The sequence below is a fragment of the Magnolia sinica genome, chromosome 7 (assembly GCF_029962835.1).
Source record: "Magnolia sinica isolate HGM2019 chromosome 7, MsV1, whole genome shotgun sequence".
NCBI lineage: Eukaryota > Viridiplantae > Streptophyta > Magnoliopsida > Magnoliales > Magnoliaceae > Magnolia > Magnolia sinica.
This window is the reverse complement of record NC_080579.1, coordinates 36,727,186-36,737,999: the sequence shown is the minus strand read 5'-3', so window position 1 is coordinate 36,737,999 and position 10,814 is coordinate 36,727,186. Positions and strand designations below refer to the sequence as shown.

The 10,814-nt window shown below is 37.2% G+C and overlaps 1 long non-coding RNA gene across 1 annotated transcript; it reads left to right on the top strand.

The window, feature by feature from the left end:
- The first annotated feature begins 1,173 nt into the window (after window positions 1-1,173).
- Window positions 1,174-1,541, top strand: LOC131250522 (uncharacterized). Its single transcript, XR_009173414.1, has 3 exons — window positions 1,174-1,230; window positions 1,349-1,409; window positions 1,509-1,541. It is a non-coding gene; the product is annotated as an uncharacterized LOC131250522 (long non-coding RNA).
- Window positions 1,542-10,814: the final 9,273 nt, after the last annotated feature.

Sequence of the window (10,814 nt, the reverse complement as noted above, 5' to 3'; positions counted from 1 at the left end):
TATGTGGGTCATCCAAATACAATACATATATCAAAATGGGTCCCAAATCATGTGGGACCTAAATCATAAGAAAAAAATCAACGGTGGAGATCCCTTTCCACCAAAAAAAATGCAAGATCTAGATTAGCTTTCACAATGGAAAAATAAACAACTAATCATGGTGGGCCATCGGCCACACCTAGGGTCCAAAGTGAGATCCATACCATCAATCGGTAGGCCTCACTTAGCCCATGACAAAAAAAATATAATCTAATCCTATAAAACACCCACTGATTGTAAATCTTCTAAGCTTCTTGGCTCCAACTTTGATGGATGATGATGAAGATTGAAAGGCTATGATGAGAGATGAGGGGGTAGGAAGCGGGCCGCACTTGGCTCTCTTGGAAGCTTCGACGGTCCTCTCTTGGCTGCTTGAAAATGGTGGAGAGAATGAGAGGGAGAGAGAATGTGATGGGATGAAGAGGGATGGGTGAGTGATGGGTGTGAGTGACATGAGGGTTGACTTTGAGGATGGCTTGTGTAGGAGAGGGATGGGTTGTGATGGGATGTGTACTTGACTAGTACTACATTGATTGATGTGATGGACTAGGTATAGATTCTCTTAGGATTCACAATGCATGGCATTTTTCTCAAAATAAATGTGGGCCCACAACTCCTGGCCTAGGTATCGCATCGGTGCGTAAGACGCTGTGTTGGAATCGCAGCGACGGTGCGGTCACTAGAGTATAAGTTTCGAGTAGAGCCAACTCAGATCTACGGGATGTGACTTAAGGTCATATGCAAATGCTAACTAAAGGTTGTGTGTCACCGAAATTTGATAGGGAGGATCACGGGAGTCTAAGGAACAGTACGGACTAGGATACGAGTCTTACAAAAGCTCTAGATCTTTAATTCAAAGAAATTAATCCAAAAAAATGAGAAACTAAGCTCTGATACCACTTAAAAAGGCGAGCTTAAGAAGTCTTAGAGGGGGGGGGGGGTGAATAGGACTATGTTAAATAATCAAATAAAGTATTGAATAAATAAATAAATTAGAGATCTCAATCGTACTATTATTGAAACGTTGATTCAAGCTGATTCGTATGACAACCTTCACCCAAACAAGTTAGGCAAGACAACCTTATAACCGTTCCTTCTAGGAACCAGTTCTTTGATCATGCTATTGGTGCAAATGTTCCTCGATCTCGGTTTCTTCCAGTGAAGACAACATCTGATTTGCTTCTCGTTTAGGTTAATGCTTTTCTTGAAGTTGATCTTGGTTACTTGAATGGATCTTGAGCATTCCTAACACTTTTTTCTTTGTTTTGTAGTCGGATCTTTATACCTTCACCAATGGCTTTGTGATCAGAAATAGTGTAAGAACTAATCCAGTAAACCCTTCTATTGAGTTGGGACCCGAATTCAAAAAGGTGAAATGTTCATATCATATGTCTGGATTCTATCGAATACTTGGGGTTGTTCAGCCTTGCATGTTTACAATTGAGTGTCCTTCCTTTCTTTTTTTGCAGGTTAGCAACTTTCTCAGTCACTTCAAGTCCATCCCTAGCATCCTTGAGCATGATAGCTTGAAGGTTGTTGGTGTAACACTTAAGGTATCAAATGAAATGCCATTTCATTTTTGTAACTTTTTTTCTTTATCTATTTTCAAATTCTAGTAATTGCTTTTACATCCTAGAGCTATTTTATGTTAATTCAAATGTCCAATGAGAGTTTTGGAGATGGAAAACAATGTGGGAATGGTACCGTATGTCACTCTTGTATGGTATTGTTTATTTAGAAATGTGAATGTAGGAAGCATTGTATGATTTGATTGCTATTTGTAATAAATGCATCATTTTTTTCCTAATTGCATTTTATGTACTATTCTTATCAGCATTAATTGTATTAGCTTAGATGAGTTTATCAATCACAGCAAGTTCTTGCAATGGTAACAGACACCATTATTATAATGTTTTTATAGTAGCTACGGATATTAGCCGTAGCCCTTGTTCTTAAAACCATAGCTATTGCTTACTTTAGCATATTGCTACAGATTTCATTCCACTTTTCGCTATCGATATTATCCGTAGCTGTAGATACATTTAGCACTACAAAGTATAGCTACGGATTTTATCTGTAGCTATTGATATATATTGTTATGGATTAAATCTATAGCCATAGGTTTTTAACCTTTAGCTACACCACCAATTGCTACGGACGTGCCACGCACTATAACCGTAGCAATAGGCCTTTAGTTATGGTTTCTATCCTTAGCCTTTGTCCCTTTTTCTGGTAGTGTTATTTCACGAATATGATAATAATCAAAAGCTTAAACTGAGCAATAGTAAATAAAACTATCTATTACAAATATTCACCACTTTTGCATAAAAGAAATTACAACCATTCGCCACAAAAGTAATAAAAATATTCACCAAAACACCAAGAATTATAATGGTTCAGTGTGTCAACAACTGTTCTTAAACAGCCACACCTACTCTACTCCCAAGATTACTAACCACATAATCTCGACTTTCACTATGAATAAGGTTTTCACAGAGTCACCTTAAAACCTGATACAGTTGTGATTTTAAAGGGCTATCACAAAAAAAAGAAACCCCTCACTGAGATTTTCTGCCTTATCTCACAAAAACCAACTCTGAGATTTTCTGGCTATCTCAGAAAAACTAAATACAAAGTAAAAAAGAATACTTATCTTCACCGTAGGTTCAGTGTTCTATTTGATTTTAATTAAGTTTGAACTAAAGGCTACTTGCATTAATTTTAGAATCAGAATGGCAGAGTTTTGAGATGAAGGAATTAATGAAAAAGCTAGAAAAAAGATTATAAATACCGCTTAATAGCTTAACAAGAAATGAGGCTTCTCTCTCTATTGAATAAGGACTTTGATAGGCTTGAATTTTATTTTTGGATTGAGCAAGAACCTCTATTTATAAGAAGAAAGTTTGCTCCTTCAACTGGTCTAAGGCAGTTTTTGACTGGCTTAAGCACTGGATTCAGTTCCAATTATTTTCAATTTCGAGCGGGATAAGATCTAACAGATCTTTGACTAGTCGAAGGTATAAATGCTATTGTGAAAATCTAGCACCCGTAGTATTGTCAAATTTTGTTGTGCCAAACCATTTAGTATTTGTATCATACTTTGAGTTGAAGTAATCTGGTTCATACATTTTAAAGTTGTCTTCATCGAACTTGCCTACATCTTCAAGTTGAAGTGAAGCGTATTAAAGTTCATGTTTTCAAGATCAATTTTAAGAACTCAAGTTCAAGTTTGAAGTTCAACTACCATATGCTAAAGACTCAAGAACTCAACCGTAACTCAAGATCAAGTTCAAGAGATCGAACTCAAGCTTCAAGTATTACAAGATATCAAGATTCGGAAGCGAATGATGTTTCATTTGTTCCTACTCACAAATAGGTTTGGATGACCCTAGATTGACCCTAGATAGTGTCATATTCATTGCATATTCTTTGTGGGTCATTTCATATATTTATAGGTCTTTTTCTTGACTAGTCTTAGACCTTGTTCGACTAGTCCAAGTACTAGCTCGACCAGTCTAAGAGTTTTCTCGACCAGTCCAAGGTTTGTTACTAATTTTCAGAATTTTCTGTTGGGCTCTCGACCAGTCCTGGAGACTGCTCAACCATCGAGTGAACAATGGTCGACTGGTCGTGCAAGCTTGACTCAAAGTCCAACAACATTTCTGGGTCCGACTCGACCAGTCGAGTGCAGTGCTCGACGAGTTGAGTAACGGTCTTATCTTATTGTGCTAGAAATTTTAAAAATTTGTTGGTCCTTCAACCAGTCGAACCGACCCTTAGACCAGTCAAGTGAACAATATTTTCACCTATAAATAGAGCACGAATCTCAGAGTTTATTCACTATAAAAGTGAAATCAAGACACCACTCTGAGAGATAAGTTTGTGATATTTTTAAGCTATATTGTGCTCATTTAATATTCTCTTTAATTAGCTTTTGTTATTGTAACACTCCAGATTTTTGCCAACTTGGAGTTAGACGTACTTAGGTAATGGGTCGATCCTAACACCTTATTAACTTTTCAAAACTCAATCCCAAAGCGTAAAGTCCCTTTTTAACCCTTTGCCTTCGAGATCTCACCTTTCACCATCCTATCCTTCAAATTTTTCTAAGCACATTTATAATACACACCAATCTTAGGGTATAAATGATGAAGAACAATATCGAAACTAAAACTTACTATAAATAGTAACTAAATGGATAAAATTATTTTTTAACCCTTATACTTTTGGAATCTAACAAAATTAATAGGTTAGTTGGATAGATTAGTGTCTCCTACCCCAAAATCATATATTGCACGTCAAATAAACTCATTCCGGTTTGCAAATTAGACCCAAAAATGCCTCACATGGACATGAGGGCCAAACGACACAATTCGGGGGGACCTGAGGTGGGTCCCGCATGTATCCGGCACCCTCGAGAGGAGGGAGGACATCGCCCATGGGGTGAGCCATCGCCCCAAAGTCCAGCGACTAGCGAGGGGCTCACCGGTTTGGTGAAGCCTCACCGGCAAGCGGGCCTGGCAGGGCCGCAGCGGGCCGATGGCCCGTTTTCGGCAGAAAAATTCTGTAATATATGTCTAATATTGAAAAGTCATATCTCCCTCGTTATAACTCCAATTTAGGTGATTAAAAATTTAGATTGAAGCTTGATAAGTCTAGTTTTATATAAAAATAAGTAAAAAATATAATAAAATACTTAATATAGTTAACTATAGGTCATTGTGACAACTGTCTGAAAATCATTAGTTTGGACAACTGCTGCTTCTAGAATTTTTAGAATTTTTCTACAGTACGAAATCTAATGAAATTTGGTAGGGATGAATTAGACTTAATGATGAACTATTAAAAAAATAATTAAAATAATATACCAACTAAAAGTACCAGAAAGGGGCATAAAACTGCCCTATGACCTTATTCTATCGTAATTAGGGCACGATTTAGTTAAGTGCTAAACTGAACAATCAATAGAATTAGCTCGAACTACTTTAAATATGAACTACAAGACTCAAAATGTGTAGAATTGTTAATGCTATATTATCTTGAAACTTAAGATCCATCTCAAAACCCAGTTGCTCTAGGGAGCACCTTGAAACTCCGTATCGGACCTGGACTGCACGTCGAAAGTCCGATTACCCCGAAACTATACGGATATGACTGCATTACGGGTCTTGATAATTCCCTCAGAAATTAAGTCTTTATTGTGTCTGAAAATACACAACTTGAGCCCGGAGCAAAGTGTGTGAGAAACGTGAAAATATTTAGAAATAAAAATCTGAATTTAAGTAATCTGAGTCGTGTCGCTTGCGGGCCAAATATAAGGATTCAGACCGTCAGAATCTGACCCAAATACACCCTCGGATCAGGAGAAATGTCCCACACATGTAGGTGTACTTGTGACCTTGATCGAGTGACCGTGACCGTTGAATTGAAACTGGTCCGCCATGGCTGATTTGCAAATCCGATCGGAACGAAAACTCAGCCTGACCTAGATCCATGGTCAGGGAGCTTAAGTCCAACCGCACATGGAAAAGGGGCCACCAGAAGTGCTCCGTTGGACCGGAACAGTCCGTATTTGGATATAACCTAAGTATACCTTGGCCCTGGGGACACTCCCATCAAACCTGGGCCTATATAAGGACCTTAAACACTCCCTCTCATATGCCATACGAATTTTGCAAACCCTAAGGGAAAGAAGAGAGAAAAGAGAAGAAGAAAGTGAGGAAGAGAGAGAGAAAGTGAGAGATAGATGTTGGGATCTTTCCCTAATGCTCCACGTGCTTAGCCACCACTCTTGTATCGCTATACGGGCGATACCAATCCCGTTCTTAGGTAAGAAAACCTAACCCTAATCTATTTTAGGGTTTTCAATAGTATAAGTGATGAAATATCTAACCTAATTTATGCTATAGGTTGTCAATCTACCGTAGACAAAGATTTAGCTTTAAAACTGAGTTCGTTATGAGTCTACCCGCGAAAGATGCGGACTATAAATGTATAGGTTATGGTTTTCAAGGCTTTCAATGTCGGTTAATGGTTTATTATTGATGTGGGTGCAATTTCACATGCCAAATGTAATGTTTGTATCGCGTTTCTGATATATATGAACTATATTAAGTTTAGTGGGTTCCATGTATATGTAGAAAGTATCGTATACGTATGAAATTGGAACATGTGTTTGCCATGATTAATTGTCGTGTGTTTGTGCTAGTTGTATGTGTAACAACTCCTTGGTGAAAGGATTTGTCCTAATATATGCTATCACCAACATACGTCATGTATGTTGGAATATGTAGTCTAAGTGTTTGTAGAAATGTTTGAATGAACAAGTGTGTAATATATTGTACTTTATATGGGCGTTGAGAAGAGATTCTCAACTACCTTAACGATGTGTATGATTTCTTCCATGTAACTTACATTCTTTGACTATTTTACTTAGACACTGCTTATGTGTGCATTCATGTTTAAGTTAAAATCCATCAAATGCTCACATGCTTGTATGAATGGAATTGTTGATCCATTACTGTTCTGATTTGCTTGTATGATTATCTATTATAATTGAATGTGTTTGGGACTACGGAATAATCCAGGCAATTGGTAACAGGCACTGAATAGGTAGCTGAGGTTTTCTCGACACATAGGACATGATCGATGAATCCGAGCCGTACTTGGGATGTCGGCAGTGGTTAGGCCACACGGAGTGCTTACACACTTCATGTCGATCAACTCAACGTGTGCTCGTACTAATCGAGCTCGTCAAGTAACCTGATTGACCCGATGTATGTTCACCATATATGAACGCTAATGCTTGAATCTAAGGTACCAAACTCACCAGTGAAAATCCCTTTAACCTTGGTACCTCGATCTGCTAAGACTCATGAGCTGGGCATGGTGGTATGGGACACCGTGGTCAAGCTGTCGGCCTACGCTGGGGTGACGAGCCTTCTCGTAGTGACCAATGAGCAACCTAGACTCGTGAGCCGAATACGGTGGTATGGGACACTGTATTCGAGCTGTCGGCCTACACTGATAAGGTGACGAGCCTTTATAGTGACCTCGAGCGTACACTAAGACTGCGTAGAGGCGACAAGCTCTTATGTAGCAATAAGAGTACACTAGGCCTGCACTGATAAGGTGAGGAGCCCTTTACAGCGACCTAGAACCGTATCATTGTATGAGATTTACTAGGATTGATGACCCTAGAATGGATAATTGTTTGAGAATTGATATAAGGGAGGTACCTTAGCTTCCCAATCCTATTGTATGAAAAGGACTAATAAGAACTTGGTAATCACGCTCATGCACTGCATTACGTGTGCATTTGGCATAGCAGGTCAAGCACTGAGGCAGTGTTTCATGTGCGATCGTAAGATGAAGTCGCTGAGGGAGTGCAGGCGAGGGTTATTTCATATCATTCTTGCATTAATCACAGTACTTAGGTATGTTTGCTTGTATTGCGTTATCATTACTGCTTGACTGAATTGATAACATGTTAACCTTTGCTTTATTGTTCCACTGAGTTGATCACTCACTCCCACGTTACGGGACTGTTGTACACACCAACTAGACCCTGTTGTAGGTTCAGATGATGACGTAGCCTGTGAGGCGGAGCCAGACTTTGAGGATGATGAGGAGGGTTTCTCCTATATGCAGCTATTAGGCATGTCTATGTAGACCATGTTCTGATCGATGGGGCTTACAGGGATGTTGACTAGATATCATTACACTCGTTATGATTGTATTTTGGAGCACACATGTATATTCTTTTTATACATTTTGGGAGTATACATGTACATGTTTAACCTAGTAACCTGATCATACTTCAAAGACTTATTACAGTTCATATATCTTATACATCTAATACAGTCTTCCGCTTGCAAAATTCACTTATCTCTGGAGTATGATATGCTGTTTTGGTATAATCCCATTCATGTTTAATGCACTAATACTGACAACATTTAATCATCATTATCTACGTTGCATAAGTGATGCGTTGGAACTCGGGAGTCGAGTCTATGCTCGACCCCCGATTTTCAGGGCGTTACAGTTATTTAATTTTAAGATCTTTATTACAATCTTACTTTGAAAAGAGATTTGAGTTTTCCCCTTTCTTGAGATCAAAATCAAATCAAGCTAGCCCAGGTTGATTTAATTAAAAATCATTTACAACTAGAAACTTTTCATGTGTGAGACTGGACATTGAACATCTTCGTCTACAACGGATCGGATCTACCGGGCTTCCTCAAAGGAGAATTTCTAGATAAGTACATATACATTTTGTAAATCTCTTTTTGGATTTTAAGGTTGTGCCAGAAAAATTTCTATTTGGTTTTGTTTGAGGTGATCCAAAAAATCTCAGAGTGTGGGGTTTTTGTTATTGTGTAAGCCCAATCAAAGTCACAATTATGAAGGTTTTAAGATGAACCTTTGAAAACCTTTTTCATAGTGAACGCTAATATCCCGAGGGAGAGGATATTAGGAGTGGAGTAGTTTTGTGGCTATTTTCTAATAGTTGGTATACACACAAGTGAACCACTATAATTTCTAGTGTTGTGGTGGATGATTGAATGTGCCTATGTGTGTGAATGTTATAATTTATTTTTAGCACTTATGGTGAATGGCGTAATTTATTTTATATACTTGTGGGAATATTGTAATAACTTAGTTTATTTTAATTTTTATTTCCTTTGCCTCTTTATTGGTTTGGGTTTTTGATACTTACAAACGTTCTAGTAAGGTTGACCTGCCATAAACCTTTGGTTTTTGGTGTTAGGTTGTCCTTAGAACTAAGTTTGTATCAACCTCTCAATTCTAGTACGTTTAAGGTTGCTATTTACTTGAGCTTCTTTATTATTCATTTATACTATCATTCTTTAAATTCTGCATTTATTTTTTAATTTGGCATAGTCTTATTCACCCCCTCCCCCCTCTAGGACGTATAGCTCGGCCTTTTCAAGTGGTATCAAAGCCTAAATGCTTCTTTTTATTTGGAATCAATTCCTAAGCTAATCGATCTAAGCTTATAAGATGTCAAATTTTGATAGCCTCTCAATCACTAGGCCTCCACCTTTTGATGGCTCCAATTATGCCTATTGGAAAGCCAGAATGAGGATTCTTTTAAGGTCTATAGATGAGAGCGTGTGGTAAGCCACAGTGACTAGATGAGCCCCTCTTACCACTGAAGTTTTAGGCACTGATGGAACTAAATCAATGGAGTTGCACCTTATTTTTCTTGGACCACACTTTAGAAAAGTGAGAGTAGTGCTAATGCAAAGGCTTTAAATTCAATCACTTATGCATTATCACCAGATGAATTCAAAAGAATTATATCTTGTGATTCTGTAAAGTAAGCCTGGGACATTCTAGAAATGACACATGAGGGTATGGCTATTGTCAAGAAATCTAAACTTTAAATCCTCACCACTCAGTTTGAGGAGATACATATGGAAGAAAATGAAAATTTCATGGACTTCTATATTAAATTAAATGACATAGTCAACTCTATGTAGGGTCTTGGTGATAGTATCCCAGAAGCAAAGTCTGTGCAAAGATACTATGCTCATTACCTAAAAAGTTCAATTCAAAGGTTATAGCCATTCAGGAACTTCGTGATATGGATAATATGAGGGTTAAAGAACTGGTTGGTTCTTTACAAACCTACGAGTTAAACTTTAAGGCTCCTAAATGTAAGTCCATCGCCCTTAAGTCTTTTAAAAATATTTCTCAAAATACTGCTGAAAATTCTGATTGTAAAAATTCTGAAGATGATATGACATTATTGGCCAAGAAGTTTTATAAGATTTTCAAAAGTAAAAAAGATGGTAGATTTTCAAAAAACTTCAGAAAAGAAAAGAACTAGATCTAAAAATTTCAAATCTATCAAAGACAGCCAATGTTTCAACTGCCATGAATATGAGCATCTGACAAACAAATGTCCAAAGAGGGACAAATCTAAAAAGAAAGGCATGTTAGCCACATGGGATGAATCGTCTTACTCTGAAGCTTCTTATGTGTCGGATGATTCTGAACCTGAGTCTACTATTGAGGTCAAAGCCTTAATGACTCTAGCTAAATTTACCTTCTCAGATAGTTGTGATTCAACTAGTGAAGAAAATCTGAGAAGTGACCCTGAAAATGATGAAGATTTACATGATGCCTATGATGCCCTATACAGGGAAAGTTGTAAGATAGTTGTAAAATTAAAACTTCAAAAAGAAAAGTTTTTAAAATCAAAAGAAAATTTTGATAATCTAGTCTTAAAAAAATCACATTTTTTAGATTGTTTTGAAAAAGCTAAGTGTGAGTTAGATTTCAAAACTTCTCAAATTGAAAACCTAAAATCTGAAAATGAAAAACTAAAACTATAAGTCTCTTCTCTCTTGAGTATGAAGGATACTTGGAGGTATGCCCAGGGTGATCCTAAACTAGAAAGACTACTAACCGGATCAAGGAAATATGGCGATCAATCTGGTTTGGGCTACGATAAAAATACCCCTCATAAATATAAGACTACTCCTAAATTTGTTAAAGGAGAGTCCTCTAACTCAAAAGGAAAATGTTTAAATCAAAATAGTTTTTAAAAATTTAAAAATTTTTAAGCTATGAAACCTAAATGCAATCATATCAACTTTAGAAATCAAAATCATAACCCTTAGCTAAGAAAATCGTGGATCTACTTAAGGAGATTCTAAAATCTAACTCAAATGATAAAATATACAACAACTACAAGCATAGAAAGACCAACTATACTCCAAAACCCAAAACAGTAATGAAATGGG